The sequence below is a fragment of the Thermobia domestica genome, chromosome 8, assembly GCF_964235325.1.
Source record: "Thermobia domestica chromosome 8, izTheDome1.hap1.1, whole genome shotgun sequence".
Lineage (NCBI taxonomy): Eukaryota > Metazoa > Arthropoda > Insecta > Zygentoma > Lepismatidae > Thermobia > Thermobia domestica.
Window position 1 is genome coordinate 91,753,536 of NC_137461.1, and position 17,372 is coordinate 91,770,907.

At 31.9% G+C, this 17,372-nt stretch overlaps 1 protein-coding gene across 3 annotated transcripts in view; it reads right to left on the minus strand.

Annotated features, from left to right (window-relative positions):
- Positions 1–4,652: 4,652 nt before the first annotated feature.
- The window catches only part of Lim1 (LIM homeobox 1), a 260,036-nt gene continuing 247,316 nt past the window's right edge, over positions 4,653–17,372 (minus strand). For all 3 annotated transcript variants that reach the window (XM_081768751.1, XM_081768750.1, XM_081768752.1), the window contains exon 7: positions 4,653–6,293. The gene's annotated coding sequence lies outside the window, so the exon portion shown is untranslated. The remainder of the gene's footprint in view (positions 6,294–17,372) is intronic.

Genomic DNA, 17,372 nt, shown 5'->3' on the forward strand with positions numbered 1-17,372 from the left:
TTCATGACCCTCTCCCTTTGTAGTTGGTGAGACTAGGTGCAAACCGATCCTTCTGTTCCTGCTTGATACGCCTCTGGTTACATTAAAAATTTCGTACATACTTTAAGTACAAGAAATAACTTATCTGACAAAGCTTCTACTTCGAATAATAACCATGATCATTTTCTGGCTGGTACAGATATAACCATCAAAACTACATGTGAAATTCTCTAGCTGGAAACTGTATATAATTTATTCCTTATAGCACTTCTTTGAACAAAGGGGTAACCTAAGCGATAGTTTATGCAATAGTGGCACAATGAACTCCAAAGGAAAAACTAAATTCATCGGAGCAACAACCAACTATCATGTTGGTCATGGGACAAGTGGTATCAGAAAAATATCTGTAGTTGACTAATCCAATAGGCTAACTATTGGGAAAACTACTGTTTCGTAGCCCAACAGCAAATGTAAACAAGTTGTTGGTAGTGTACTTGGATAGTTGTTCTTTTTAATTACGCAACCCAAAAATGGTACTTTCATTTATTTATTTATTCAAGAAATCGTATAATATCAGGGTGGAAAAAACTAATGATTTTTTTTAAAATTATTTTTTTGATTTAAATCGATGTTTTTGATTTAAATCACATCTTTCACCTCGTATAATACAAATCGCGAACTGAAGACAAAACATTGGAAATTAGTATTAAATGTTAATTATGCCATTTAAATGAAAGTATTGGCGTTAAAATTTGAATTAATCCCCAATCAATCCCAAACAATGTTTCTTAAGTATTAAGAAAAAAGTACAGCAACGTTTATCAATATGACACTTTTTTCACAAAAGTTACTGATATTTGGCAGAGGCATATTTTTAAAAAATCAGAACTAACTTGCGGCACGAAATACATATAAAATACATAAATTTCGTCTAAAGTTATAAAATCTAAAAAAAAAGTTTCGGAGAGGGGATCGAACCCCTCTAAATACACCTCTATTATCTGGGAACAAACAAACAGACGCACGCACAAAAGAATTTTCGTTTTAAATGTCGATGGCGATTTCGCCGTTGGAATAATTAATGATTTTAAACCCCTATGTTACGAAGAGGGGAAAGCAGGATTCCCACTTACCCGTTCAAAACGGGATTTTTACTATGCTCTGCATGACCTTCGTTTTCATACTGTGCTGTACATACATATGTGTTTCCTTGTATAATCTAAACAACAGAACAGAAACGGGATTTTACTTATTTTTACTTTAAACTAACATATTTCGGAATTTGATTTAAATTAACTATTTTTATTTAAAAAATCAAGTGATTTAAATCAGAATGATTTAAATCAATCCACCCTGTATAATATTACTATGGATATTCTGTATCACTTTACATAATACTGCACGAACAAAGCAAACATAGATTTGTACACAATTATTGACTTTGTATTTAGTTGAAAAAAGAAATACGACCAACCTGTGTATTAGTACAAGGACCCACAGTGTATTAATCGAACTATTTGCTCAGATAATGCTTGATATCCTTAACCAAATTTGTTGGGACCATTGAACTGATCAAACTGCATTAGATGCGATAAACAAACTTTCGGTGAGTGTCATTTTCACCAAACAGTAAACTGTAACGCTTGTTTTTGTTCAAAATCATTTATATATTTACAAATATATAATTCAATATAAATTTTATGATTTATATATTTGTAAATGTTCTCAGAACATGATAATACTTTACTTTTTTTAAAAAAAATATATAACAAATATAAAAGAAGAGCATTTACTTTTAAAGAATGAGAAAGCATAGGTTGATGGGTATTTTTTTCAGACAGGATATGCTAATGCATGAGCCATAGAGTTTGAAATAAACTAAAAAAGTATATATATGTATATATTGTTTTTATTTCACGTTACGGATAAAACTTTTTATTTGTTGTTAAAGTAATAGCTGAGAAGAAAACAGTGAGCAAAAAAATGTCACAACGTGTATTTCTTTTAAAAAACGTTTTAATAGATAAAATTGTATAGAGCAGTCATTGAAAACAAAACAAAAAAGATAGATAAAATCTATTTGCTTGTTCAACAGGACAAAATAAATTCAGACATATTTTGTGTTACTTTTTTGATTTAATTTTTTTCTTTTTCGTTTGTTCGTGTTTTCACAAAAATAAGAAGTGAAAAAGATTTTTTTCTTTTTGGGTTTTATATTTATCAGTCTCTAACAATTTGTTTTATTAATACTGTATATTGTATTTTTTCATTAAAATAAAATTTTAAAAAATGATAAAACAATACATTTGTTTTCGTCGTACTTTTTCTTTTTTCCTTAGCAACACTGTTTTTACATAAAAAAATCCTTTTTTTTGCAGTTTCAACATTCTTCGAATTGAAAAAAAAAATGTTTTTGTTTCATTCACATCCGCTGCACAACATTAAGCTAATTATGTTTATCTACATAAATTATTTACACTAAAAAATTACAGTCATACATGTATGTTCATAATTGTGTGTGTAGTATATATGTGTAGCAATTTTGTGTGTATGGAATAGGAATTTTTTCATGATGAATCGGTTAAGTAATACATATTAAATAATAAATCTATGATACTGGACAAATGTTTTGGTTTCTTTTTGCTGAGTTTCGATTGTTACTAAATATTAAAATCATGTTTGATAGGGATCAAATTGTAATCACTGTTATGAACCGATTAATCAAAAATAACTTCATATTAAATTTAGATCGTTCAGGAAGCAAATTATACCATGACAAGAGATTTTTGCTCTTCTTATATATATATATATATATATATATATATATATATATATATATATATATATATATATATATATATATATATATATATAAGAAATCTTAACTTTAAGAATAATGCAAAATATAGTTAATATTCATTGCTATAATAATCATGATTTACATTAAGAATAAATAAAATGATTCCGTAAAGATTCGTGAACGAATCGATTGAACAAAAGAAACATTTTATGTGATAGATCTATTATAACACAGACTCAAAGATTTCATCACGAAGTTAGCAGACGCAAGTTGACTTGGAGTTAATAATATGCGGTTTTGAGTTCGTGATTTAGAAACAGAAATTTACATACTGAATTTCAAACATTTTATACTAATCTTGAATAAAATTACTAAGAAATAAGAAAATATTTCCATGTTGGCAAGGTATTTACTATAAAATTTGTTATTTTTAATACATTAAAAATTGAATAAGAGACAAATAGGAATTACATGGGAATCATGAAGGATTCGATTGAACGATTTACATTTAGTGTGGAATTTTGCTGCTTGAATAAATGGAGAAATACTACTAAAATAGAGTGAGATCGAAATAAGTAAATATGGACACGAAAAACATTGTATATATATTTTCCTTCATTAGTTTTTTTTTTCTTATCCTATCCAATTTGGTTTAAGATGCTGTACCATAGGACTGACAAATGTAGCCAAAAAAAAAAAAAAAATGGAAAAAGCAGACATGTACAACCGTTTTCTTTTCCCTTCAATCCACTGTCAATGTTGAACGGAAATTTGTACAAATGTAACGCGTTTCAAAACTGCAAAATATTGATTTGTACAAGAAGAAATTAAAATTTCATGCAATATTTTGAAAGTTTCTGTATTGTTAGTGAGTTTGAAATTTTCAATTAGAAACTTACAAAAATATTTTTAGTTCAAATATAATTTCAATCAAATAAAAAAAATACAAAGATTCTACTTTGGTTTCTTTGCAAGAGTACGGCAATGTTTTATTGGATCAATACAAACATTTTACAGGCTGTTTCGGAATTAACGTGTCTGACTAGTTCTGTATATTTCGATTAAGTATATATTTTTACGGGTTCAATTTTGATCTGGTTGATTTCAAAATATTAAATAAATTAATTTTCTTCTAATAACATTATTTATGTATTTATTAAATTTTGAAAAGTTTAGAAACTAAAATTTATTTTTCAGAAAACTGCCAATATTCGAGGAAGAAAGATATCGACCCAGGAATGATTTTTATTTTTAACATGTGGTATATTACAAACAAGTGACAAATTGACAGTGGATCGAAAATACACAAACTTGGGTAAATTTTGATCATAATGGCTGTAAGATCAATACTTGAAAAATGAAAAAGAAAGGGAACAAAAATTTTAAAAAGCCTGCTCCGCGATAATAACAGTCATGGAATATAATGCACGCTATTTGACATTGACCATATAATAATAATAATAATAATAATAATAATAATAATAATAATAATAATAATAATAATAATAATAATAATAATAATAATAATAATAATAATAAATACTGGTATTTTCAACCACTCTGGATGCTGTATATTCAACCAGACTGGTACATATTCAGTGCATCGCCATCGATCACCATAATTTTGGCTTTCATGAACCATAATCACCTCTTAGTTTCAACAACTGACTAATGCTTTCATAATGTTGGACCAAAACACTAAAAATTTTGTACTTTCGTCGAAACAAAATTTAGGATCGTTAAACCATTCAGCTACTTCATAACAGATCATTCAGGAATATAGGGCGGCTGTATATTAAACATGTTGAGTGCAATTTAAGTAATAAAATACAGATGAGAACACATGTTGAGGAATTTAAAAGTGTGTGTACTATTATATTGTATAATCTGCTATTCTCGTAGGGATAATGAAAAGCCAATAAAGCAACTATGATGGCCAAAACATCTGTCCAGTCCTAGTACAGAAGTGATAATGTATGGGATTTGTTCAATGTGTTTCGAAAACAAGAAGTTCAAGTTTCATTAATAATCTTAATATAATTATATTAGTGTATATACAGAAGAAAACATAATATCACCCTTATGCAAAAAAATCATGAGATTTAATTTGTCCTGATTACTTCATTTTCCAAATCACATTTATTTTTTTTTCAATATTAAGAACAAAAAATTACGTTCACACAATGTTGTCTGTAATATTTCAAGTTTTTGTAATTTTGCTTAAATTGCTTCCCTTTTGTAAAAAAAAATCTGGATTTGTGTTCTTATTTTGCATTATAAATACAAAATTATAATATAGAAATTATTCTTTTATTATTATTATTTGACGGGGGAAAATAACAATAACAGAGGAACCAAAACAACAACATAAATACTGAATTAAGTTCTGAAAAAAAGTAGTCCACGTTGAACAATGCTTTACATGAAAATGACAATACACATATATATGATTCTAGTTCATATATGTATAATGCATTCAGCTAGAATTTTTTGTTTTTCTCTCCCAACCCCTTGTTATCCCGGCCCTTATTGAAGTAACTTCTCAGCTTGCCTCTGTTTTTTCTAATTATTTTTTATTTGTTTTACTGAAATTTTCCCCTTTAAGCATTTTTAATTTTTTATTGTTTCGAAATTTCTCTCTTCTGATAGGATGGTTGTCACTGGACGAAACCCAGTAAAAATCTTTTTCTTAAATACTCGTTTTTCTTCTTCATTAGAAAAAAAAATACAAACTCAACCAGGCTCGTATTGTTGTTGTTGTAATTACCGTCTTACGTTGCGATATTGTTCTTAACGAGAACTGAATTCATCTGTTCCAACACTATCCATTTTCTTCACACGGATGTATCTTCTTCAGTTCATCAATTCCCTCCTTGCATTTTAGTTTTCTTCCACGATTTTTTGGCACTTTTTTTCTTTTTGAAAATCAAAATTCTTGTACATATATATCGTCTTTTTCCGTATTGTTTATTTTTATATATTTATTTATTTATATATTTATCATCTTATAATACACACATTCGACGTTTATATATATATATTTATTTTTCCCTTGTCCTTTTATACACAGCACGTCACAGAATACACTGTTTTTCTTCATATTCCACATTTCATTGCACCTTTTTTCACACTCATTTTTTCTCACACACTGACATACACGTGCACTCTCACAAACACGCTGTCACTTACAGTCCATGTGCATTCTCTTCTCTTATAATATTTTTTTCTTACTTAATTTTCTTGTTGCACACACACACTTTTCTATTTTCACCACTTTCCGTCTCTCACTTGTCATACCGGTTTGATGAATCAGGAACAATACATCCCGTAGGATGGCTTCTATTAACAGAAGACGAAGAAGGGAAAAAGATCATAAAATATTTTCTTCTTCTCTCGATATGACTGACTGGTGGCACCATCTCTTAAAGAGAAACTGGAACTAAGGATCTACCGGCTCAACCTTAATTTTTAGGGCATCAACTCCATCGTACTTCTGTGTGGGAATCCAAGGTGCCTAAAAATATCAAATAGAAATTTGTTTTTAAAAAAATAATAAGTACATATTTTTATGTCAAATAACAGTGATTAACATTAAACATACCTAAACAGGAAATGTATAACACACTTTTTTCACTACTTTCTACCTCAACTTCGGATATGTCCAATGAATATACGAACAAAAACGAATTTAAATTTAAGAGGTCTCATCATGGCGAAATTAAAATATATCTAATTTTGCATTAACTATATGATATCTTCAAATAGATAAAAGATAATCGAAAAGTGGAACAAGAGCTCCCTAGACAATATTATTTTACAGCTGATACAGTATCAAGACTCACTTATCTGCTTTCGATTTCCAGCCATTTAGAAAATCGTCATTTATTTTCGTGTTTCTAAATGGCTGCAAACGAAAAGCTACTAGGTGACTCGTGATAACGGCACCTCATGCAAAATAATATTGTCTAGGGTGCTCTTGTTCCATAGTATTTCGATTATCTTTTATCTATTTGAAGATATCATATAATTACTGTAAAATTAGCGGTATTTTAATTTCTCGGTGATTAGACCTCTTAAAATGTCTTAACAATGTTTAAAAAGAATTTTTGTGCCGGTGTACTAATTGGACACATCAGAAGTTCGGGCACGTTTTGAATACTCTTAGGTCAATGCCTATTAACTAGTATTAGGAGACATTCTTGACATTTTTTTGTTCGCTGATAGAGCACTACAAGACATATTTAGACGTTAAACAATGATCAAAGAACCTTTCCTAAAACGTGTCCAAATTAAGCTCACAAACGCTGATTTGTTTTCTGCGCTATAAGGCCCGAAAGAGGTAAAATGTCCGAGAGAGAAACTGCCCCCGAGACAGAGCCCTGCATGATTTTCTCCCGAACTAATGTTCCTTCTAAAGAATAACCCCTTTTCATCCTTTCATCATCTCACACAAAGCAGCCATGACTCTTCTGAAAGGTTAAATGCGCTCTGTTTACTTTTAATTTACTTCTTTAGTTTTCGTTTCGTATGTGCTATTTACTGCACTGTATTTACTGAATTTATACATTTTCACATTTACTGAATTTATTTATTATTACATTTACTGAATTTATTTATTATTTTCAAAATAAATTTTACATCAAATATAATGATGGTTGGTTTTTTTAATTCGTATATTTGAAGTTCGTATTCGTATACAAAAACGAATTAATGAGATCTATATTATTTTGTATATGAGAAATTTTGGTTCAAGTTTCATGACGTACGTAACTTTCTGGAATGAATTTGTCTCGTAGGTTTCAAGTACCATTTAAATTCATCCAAATTCAAAGGATGAATTTTAAAACTGGGCCAAAATACAAATATTCTGAAGTTAATCTGTGTACTTTTAAAATTCGTTTTCGATTAGGATTAGGAATCAGATTTCTGGGCTTTGGCCTGTATAATCATGTTAGCCAGGTAACGTATAAGGGATGACGTCCCTCGGGCAATTGGGGAGGAAAAATGGAATGGGGAAGGAAGGAAATTGCCTGGAACTGTTAGGTACCATCCCGACATTTGTCTGGAATGAATTAGGAAAACCTTACTCAGTATGGCTAGCCTAAAAAAGCTTTTGCAATTTTTCTACCGAGTCCCACTGAGAACCGAACCGGGAACCACTCACACCAAACGCGAGAGCCTTAGTGACTATGCTTCAAGGGGCCATTTACATGTATTTATGACCTAATTTTTCTTCTGAATATCATTTGGTGATCCTTTGTATTGCCAAAGTTTGATTATGAAGGTCAAACCTCAACTTTGGAAGATCATGATTCGAGAACCAAAACGTCCGCACAGAAAAATTCCTCAAATTCAAGTCTACTTCCATGATAGGTTTCGTCAAGATCGAGTGAGTTCTTTAGATTACGTCACATTGTATTTCTCAACTCAATGTCTACCTCCATGATAAGTTTCGTCAAGATCGTGTGAATTCTACAGATATACAGAATATCACATAGTATTCTTCAAGTCAAAGTCTACTTCCATATAATTATCGTCAAGATCGAGTGAGTTCTATATATTAAGTCACATAGTATTCCTTAAGTCAAAGTATACTTCCATGATAAGTAGCGTCAAGATCGAGTGATTTCTATAGATTACGTCACATAGTATTCCTCAAATTAAAGTCTACCTGCATGATAAGTCTCATCAAGATATAGTAAGTTCTATAGGTTACGTCCAAGTCAATGTCTACCTGCGTGATAAGTTTTGTCAGGATTGAAAGAGTTTTATAGATTACGTCACATAGCGTTCCTCAAGTGAAAGTCTATCTCCATGATAAGTTTCGTCAAGATCGAGTGAGTTCTATAGATTACATCATATAGTGTTCCTCAAGTCAAAGTCTACCTCCATGATGAGTTTCGTCAAGATCGAGTGAGTTCTATAGATAACGTCACATACTATTCCTAAAGTCAAATTTTATGTCCAGGATAAGTTTCGTCAAGATCGAGCCAGTTCTATAAATTACATATGATTCATTTTTAAAAGAAAAGAACAAGCAGCAATGCTATATATACTCCACGTGAAGGAGTTTGGTTTATTTGGTATGGTATGATATTTGCTCAATTAATATTGAGTCGATTTTAGTTTAGCGTCCCGTTCAGCAGCGAGGCTATATGAGACGTGGACCTACTGATTAACGTGGAATCCGAACCACATGAGCTCCCGCCGGGAATCGAACCCGGGTCTCCCACGCCAAAGGCGCGTACGCTAACCGCTTAGCCACGGAGGAGCTCTCAATTAATATTGAAACCGGGAGTACTAGTAAATTTCTACCACTTTTTTCATAATATTAAAATTTATGTATACGAGTAATGCAATTTCATTTTGGAAAAACCAAGGGGCATTTTACTAAACTGGAACAAGAAACTAACAAAATCACATAATTAAAACACTAGTTTGCTTTAAAAGAAATAGGTAAATAATTCTCCATACACATTTATGAGTAAAGAAAAAAAAACAAAGATAGCATAAATAACGAAATTAAAAGGCCCATCACGGCGAAATTAAAATACTGCTTATTTTACAGTAATTATGTATATCTTCAAGATAAAAGATAAAAGATAATCGAAAAGTGGAACAAGAGCTAGCTAGACAATATTATTTTACATGAGATACTGTTATCACGACTAACTTATCTGCTTTCGATCTCCAGCCATTTAGAAAATCGGCATTTATTTTCGCATTTCTAAATAGCTGCAAACGGAAAGCTACTAAGTGACTTGTGATAACGGTACCTCATGCAAAATAATATTGTCTAGCACGCTCTTGTTCCACATTTCGATCATCTTTTATCTATTTGAAGATATCACATAACTATTGAAAAAATTAACGGTATTTTAATTTCGCACTGATTAGGCCTCTTAAGACGTCCGCAGAAGCGATGACTCACAAAAAAAATACGCGTAGCATTCATTAAATTAAATTATGAATTATAAGAATTCCTGGTCTGGTTGTTAAAGACGAATACAGTGTGTGTGTGTGGGGGGGGTGTATGTGTGTGTGTATTTGTGTGTGTGTTATTACGAATATTTTAACTTTGTTTTATATTTTGAAAAACGATTATTACTGGTACTGATGCTCGTAGAGTTTGAACGAAAAGTCGTAATTATATCTCATTTACTATTCTGCGAAAGGAAAATAAAATGAAATCTTTTAGTTTAACGTCTCACAATTATGCCCTAAGGATGGTGATGATTAAGGCAAGTGAATGATGATGGAAGAATTGACGGAATGAGAAAGTGGGAGGTAACGGGAGTACCCCCAAGAAAACCCAGGGACATGAGATTGTCCACCATAAACTTACTTAGGCCGGCTTAGGGATTGAACCAGGGACCCCGCACATCAAACGTAAGCGTTCTGCTACTGAGCCATTGTGCCCCCCCATATTCTGACAAAGGAGAGTGGCAATCAATAAACAGAGCATTTCACGATTATAATGATAAGAAGGCAGAGTTCTTCTTGCAGCATAACTACTTTTCTTCTTCTTCTTCTTCTTCTTCTTCTTCTTCTTCTTCTTCTTTTTCTTCTTCTTCTTCTTCTTCTTCTTCTTATTATTATTATTATTATTATTATTATTATTATTATTATTATTATTATTATTATTATTATTTTGTCACCGATCATTTTTGTATTAGCACCTAAATAGATTGAAAATGTATTGCGGACCTCGTGAATTGAGTCTGCGAGTCCCGCTTTGAGAACCACTGGAAATGAGTGGCAAAAGTTTCGGATTTTTTTTTTTTTTTTCATCTCTGAGAGACATATAATGATCAATTTATGACGCCAGATAATTTATCACGTTGGGTTTTCAATTGAGAATATTATGTCCTCCCAAAAACTATTACTTTTATTTCTCATAACAAGTACCTTCTGTATATTCCAATATTTCAATTTTCGTTTTACAGTTACTTTGAAAAGAAAGGGGAAAAAATATGTTTAACATTTATTTACTTTGAATTACTCTTAAAATGAGATTAAATGCATGACACAGTACTTAATGTGAACGTAAGAAATTTGATACATGAACGACTCAAGAGGCCCTTCCCATCCTCACGTTACTCGCAACGGAACACACGGAGATCTGGGTTGACCGGCGGGCGATGAGATGGAAGCATGAGAAAACTTATCCGCTCAACGGCGGCTTTCTCGCCGCTAGATCGAGCCATCATCGGCCGAGAAACCATCTTCGCGTTACGTGCTTGTCAAAAATGAATCAAACAAGCAATATCTTCCTCGTTTTCTTCATAATTAATAATCTTGAAAACATTAAAATCACTTCTTTTTAAATATTCTTTTTAGTATTATATATATTGTAACAAAGCTCTGAAATTCTTCATTCCGAATACGCTTTGATGGTGAATTTGGGTATTAGTTGCCTGACATAATAATAATAAAAACCGAATAGGACCTTCTCTGTATGTAAGAATTTCCAAGATTGATCCTAGCAAAGGATCATATGATCTGGTTCTCATTATATGTTTAACTGTAAGGCAGGTTCAAATGCAGATGCAAATAAATAAATGTTCCCATTCAGGTTTACTGAGCTGATGTACTTAAAAGATAAGCGTTCTTCGTTTTGCATTCTGGTGGTCCTGTGTTCGGATCCTACGGTAAGTCATTCTGACTTAGGCTTTTCGTCAATCAAAGTAGGGAACGTTGGGATGCTACTTTTACATAGGGCTCTATAGTCTTCCGTCGTTCTTACTTGTGGGATAGAATTCTCCTCCCTATTTTATTTATGTATTTTTTTCTTTCTTATTCTTGTGTGTGTTCAAAATAACTTTACAGTCATATCAGTACCTTGATAATAAATGAGTATCTACTCTCTTAACTGCACTTAAATGTATTCACTTAAATGTAGTCAAATTGCAAATATAAATAAATAAATTAATAAATAATAAAATAAGAAAAGTATTACGCTTTTACAGCATTGCGTAATACATAAATGCTATAATGTAAAATTTGCCGATATTTCCTGAAAGTTGTTGATCAACGAGTCAACGAATTGTAGGGCGTAGCGATTTGCTTACAGACGATTAAAAATGAAGTCATTCTTAAAACTGTTATAGCTATTTTCAGATAAGTATTAAATATATTATTATTATTATTATTATTATTATTATTATTATTATTATTATTATTATTATTATTATTATTATTATTATTATTATTATTATTATTATTATTATTATTTGCAAATGTATAAATATGTTATAAAATTGAACAAACAGTCTTAGAAATATTTTGAAGTAATTTTTATTTTAAAAAATTTTAAATTAAGGTAGCTTTACTGTCGCGAGAACCACCTCTAGATGGCAGCACTTTCCTATCTCTTTCCAATATATTACTCACGGAGCCACTATAGTTTCCTTTGACGCTTTATCCACGAATGGCGAATTAAAATAAATATTTCTCTATTTCTCACGTACAGGACTTCAAAGGTTTCACGTAAGTTTCTTTGTTCTCACGTACAATACTTCAACGGCTAGATAGAACTTATTTATTCTCACGTGTATGACAATTGATGGAGTCTTTCTATTTCTACGTATCAGACATCAGCGTCTTGATAGAATTCAAACTTATAGGACTTCAAAAGGTTTAATCATAATCATAATCATCATCATAGGTATTCTAGGTATTCTGCCATTATTGGCAGGTCATTTGCCGCAACTGAAAAGCTTCCATGTTCCGCTAACCTGTTCGTCTTCACGTACGATTTTCTGTTTTGATATCGTCCGTTAATATTGTAGTCTCCTTTCGCCTCTCCCTCCATTTCCTGCCATTATATCCTCTCAAACATTTCATTTAATAGAGTTTCATTATTCTTAAGTATAGAACTACAACAGCGTGATAGAATGCCATTATTCTCACGTACAGAACTTCAAGTGGTTTGATATAATTTCTTTATTTTCACGTATAGAATTTCAACAGCGTGACAGAATTTCTTGTTTTTCACGTACAAAACTTCAAGGAGTGGTAGGATATTTTCATTCTCACGTACAGAACTTCAATTGGCTTTATATAATTTCTTTCTTTTCACGCGTAGAACTTCATCATCACGACAAAATTTCTTGATTTTCTCGTCCAAAACTTCAAGGTGTGATAGTATCTTATCATTTTCGCGTATAAAAGTTCCAATGGTTTGATAGAATTCTTTCATTCTCACGTATAGAACTTCAACGGTGTGACAGAATTTTCATGTATAGAATATCAAAACCTTAATATTTTTTTTCACGTAGAGAATTTCAACAACGAGATAAAATTTCTTCATTCTCACGTACAGAATTAGGACAATTCTTCAATCGCTTTGTGCCTAATTGACTAAACCTTGTGCTTTTTGTATGTGCAGTCCTTGCTTCAATACTGGTGAGGGTGTATGCCTTAGACATGCATCCATACTTTGCACAGTATATATACTATACAATATTAGAAAGTGGAAAAGAAATCTCGAAAAGAACTGGATGTTTTGAAAATACCATTCTACTACTCGTCTAGAGGGACTAGGTAAAGTCCAGGAAAACCTTCCGTTAGGATAGCTTTCTGTGGAATTCGAATATACCCTATAGCACTTTCCAATTCCAAACCAACAACCAGGAGCGGCTTTAGGATTTTAATTTTGGGTAGGCCCACTCCCTCGCTTATCGATGCAAATACACATTTGATTGATTAATGACAGCAGAAAATTACTTTTAGAGTAGTGGTTGATGCTATTTCTGAAATAATTATGTAATTACCATTAATATAAATAGTAGAAAATATATTTACTCTTTATTGTATGTTTTAGCATTTATATATTTTTCAAATTTTTTGGGGTAGGCCCGTGTCTGCTACGTTCTGTTCATGCTTGGATTCCCAAACTATTTCGTCACGAAGTTTATTTTTAATGCCAATCTCAAATTTTCCAATATTCTATATCCTAATACGTATTCATTTTTCTTCTTCCTCCTCCATTTTATTATTATTATTATTATTATTATTATTATTATTATTATTATTATTATTATTATTATTATTATTATTATTATTATTATTATTATTACCTGCTGATAAGAATTATGAATATATGCTGTTAGTCGTAACCACAATGTCTATTATACGTTTTCCCAGGCCAATAATTCTGCATATTTTTATATGGCACTATAAAGTAAGTTAGTCATTTCACTAACTTATTCCCCTCCCCCCGAACAATTTATTTTCCAGGAATATAAGAATATGTTTCCATCCTCACTCCAGCAATAATTTTCATAAATTACAGAGAAGGATATATTAATTTTAGGGAATTTCCCAGTCACTCTTTGGCAGTTTTTGCACATTAATTACAGCGCGTTGCAAATGTTTTATACGAGTAAGATGCATATAAATGCATTTCTCTAACGTCTCCCACGTGGAGTGTGTTAATATATTCATTTTGCTGAATATTTTGATAATGTATAAATTTCTATGCAGTAAAATGCTTTGTTTGATTCATTTAGACGTAGTTGCAGTTCAGTGTGTTTATTACTTTTATTTATTTGAATGAGTATTTTTATCCAATTTTGAACAATATTACTATTGTTATAGTCAAAACTAAAACACATGAATTATCCCGTTTTTACACAGTGATGTATGTCAGATGACATATATCGGCTTTTAAAATCTTTCTTTAATATATTTTGTGGTTTGTGTGTGGTTGGTATATTCTTATAACGTTAATACAAATATGTATGCATAGTACAAATTGAAACTTACAGATAATGGAACACACACACACACACACACACATTTTCAACAAAAAAAGGAGCAAAATCTTCGTAATTTGTTTAAACATAGCCTACATATTAATATATTGTTTCCTTAATGTATATGGAAAGCTGCTGCTGTCTGTGCGTGTCCCAGACCATTTACATGTGTTTGAGTCTAGTCAATAAAAATCCTATATATGAACTGCGTGTGTGAGACGTAAAAGAATAAAAAAAAAAGAGAGGATAATGTTTCGTTTATGTTAATTGGTTTGAGTGAAAACGTGCGTTTAAAAGAATAAAAAATTTACCAAAAGCATCAATTTTGTTTTAGCTTTATTACATACTTCCGCTCGTAATGAGAGGAATTATGGGTAAAGCTTCATGATTCCTTGAGCATAAATATTACGTACGTCGTGCGGGAAATTCTCATAGATATATATGGGAATACAAAAGATCTGTTAGTCACAGACTTTTTTTTTTCTAAATATATTTTTCTGTTCTAACATCAATTACCTCCTAGTCCAATTTAATGTTTTATATTATTATTGATTTCAAGATTAAGAGCACGAAAGAAAAAGCGTATGTGGATCATGGGCCCCCCTAAATGAAGACGAAAGGAGGGAACACATGAATATAGAAATTTTTCAAACAGTGCTCAAATACAGGACTTTTAAGATTTAAAATACAGAGTATTCATGTAGTATTTTGCTCTGATTACAATTATTTGTAGAGTCCTGGACTATTTGGTCGCAAAACTTGGGAGTAGGTTGCAAACCAGATGAGACGAGACAGAATTTTCGTCACGAGGTACGAGACGAGACAGAATTTTTGTCACGAGGTACGAGACGAGACAGCTCTTACATTAGAAACAGAAAATTGCATATATTTTCACGACACTTTTCGAGATGACAGCTTGCATTCTCGTCTGGCACGCAACCCTACTTGGAAAACCTTTGAAACATAGCTTGTTAAATTTTTGCTATGTATATCCATGCAATGGCGTGTATATCGTTAATTCCAGAGAGTGCCTTTTCTTGTTCTAATTTGTTCTTGTCTCGGACTGTAGTATTAGGAATACAATTTCTTAGCTCTATACAAATATCGCGACTAAATATTTATTTAAAATTATTAAATGTTTGGGATCTCACAGAGCCCAGTATGCACTTTGTAATAAACGAAATACAGTAAGTGAAACAGTATAGAGTTATTATATCTGAAATTTCCAATTGCCTAAGGCCATTTTCATCTGATCGTAGCAGTAATGTTAAATCTTTGCTTTCAGGTCCTCCAAATTGGAAGTTTATAGCCATAAATTTTAGTTTTAACATCAATCTAACGAATTGTCATATATTGCATTGCTGTGTTTTATCTTAATGAACACCAGAAATGTACAATATAAAACAGCGTTGCAAGAAAAAAACTAAAGGAATCTAAGCTAGATTTTGACGGTTTTACTTACAAGGAATCCGTCCCAACTTCACACGTCCGAATTGGACGAAATTTCGTATAGATACTAATTTGAGGTCGGTGAATAACGTGGGAATAGTCATTCAATTCGCTTTTGCATATTTTATCAGATATACAGGGTGATGCAAAACAGAATGCAACATAAGACAACTATGTAATTCGAGTCCGAATTGGACGAAATTTCATATATATACTAATTTGAGGTCGGTGAATAACGTGGGAATAGTCATTCGATTCGCTTTTGCTTATTTTACGAGATATACAGGATGATGCAAAACAGAATGCAACATAAGACAACTATGTAATTCGAGTCCGAATTGGACGAAATTTCATATAGATACTAATATGAGGTCGGTGAATAACGAGAGAATAGTCATTCGATTCGCTTTTGCGTACTTTACGATATATACAGGGTGATGCAAAACAGAATGTAACATAAGACAACTATGTAATCCGAGTCCGACTTGGACGAAATTTCGTATAGATACTAATTTGAGGTCGGTAAGTAACGTGGAAATAGCCATTAGATTCGGTATTGAATACTTTGCAAGATATGCAGGGTGATGCGAAAGTAAAATAACATAGAAGGATTCTGTAATTTACCGGTATAGAACGATGAAAGCCCACACGTAGATACCAAAATGAATATGCGGAATCTCATGGCTATAATGAGGAATGCAGTGACGTCGCAGGAAAATCTCTCTTTGAGCAAAGGGGGTTCCACATGAAAATGAAAGCAGAAACACTGTTCGATGTTGAGATCCTGGAAATAAGTACGAGTTTTTGAAGACATATGTCCCTGAAATCGCACCGTTTACCAATTGAAGTAGTACCTTGGAAGATCAACATTAGAACGGAAACTGGGTTCCAACGACTGTAAACAGTAAGTTTGGCAAAAGAAACAGCCCATTTCACATGTTCGCTTGCGGCACGCCGCGCCTTGTTTGTCAATGTCGCTTACTGTGAATGCCAGAATGTCATTCTGTATACTCGATTCAAATATAACAAGTCTCTCTCTTACCCACGAACAGCAGATTCATACGACAGACTAATGCAAGTACATTCGAAATCACCGTTGGAGATGTGCACGCAGATCACGTGATGCACAAATGAAACCTTAATCTCCGCCGACAGTCATAAGTCATAACAGATGATATACGGAGGATCAACATCCCTAGTTACAATTTCTTGCTCGACTCGAATTACGTACCGGTAATTGTCTTATATTGCATTCTGCTTTGCATCACCCTGTATATCTTGTAAAGTATGCAAAAGCGAATCGAATGACTATTCCCACGTTATTCACAGACCACAAATTAGTATATATACAAAATTTCGTTCAATTCGAACATGTGAGGTTTGGA